Here is a 217-nt window from a genome sequence, read left to right as displayed (position 1 = left end):
CCTGAGATGAGCGCATCTTGACGGCACAGGCGACGGAGCCAGCGAGCTCGGGTCCTGTCTCGGGCGGAGACTGGGCTTGGGGATGTGGCACGAGGGAAGTACTGCTGTTGGCCTGTGAGAGAACATTTTCCACTTTTAAAAGAGGACCCTGGACTTGATAGAGAGCTTGTCCTTGTTTTCTATTACAAAAAGTTTGGTTTTCTTCTCAAGTGTTGCT

This window comes from Asparagus officinalis, chromosome 1, assembly GCF_001876935.1.
Source record: "Asparagus officinalis chromosome 1, Aspof.V1, whole genome shotgun sequence".
Classification (NCBI taxonomy): Eukaryota; Viridiplantae; Streptophyta; class Magnoliopsida; order Asparagales; family Asparagaceae; genus Asparagus; species Asparagus officinalis.
The sequence above is the reverse complement of the archived record's forward strand: the minus strand, read 5'-3'. Positions refer to the sequence as shown.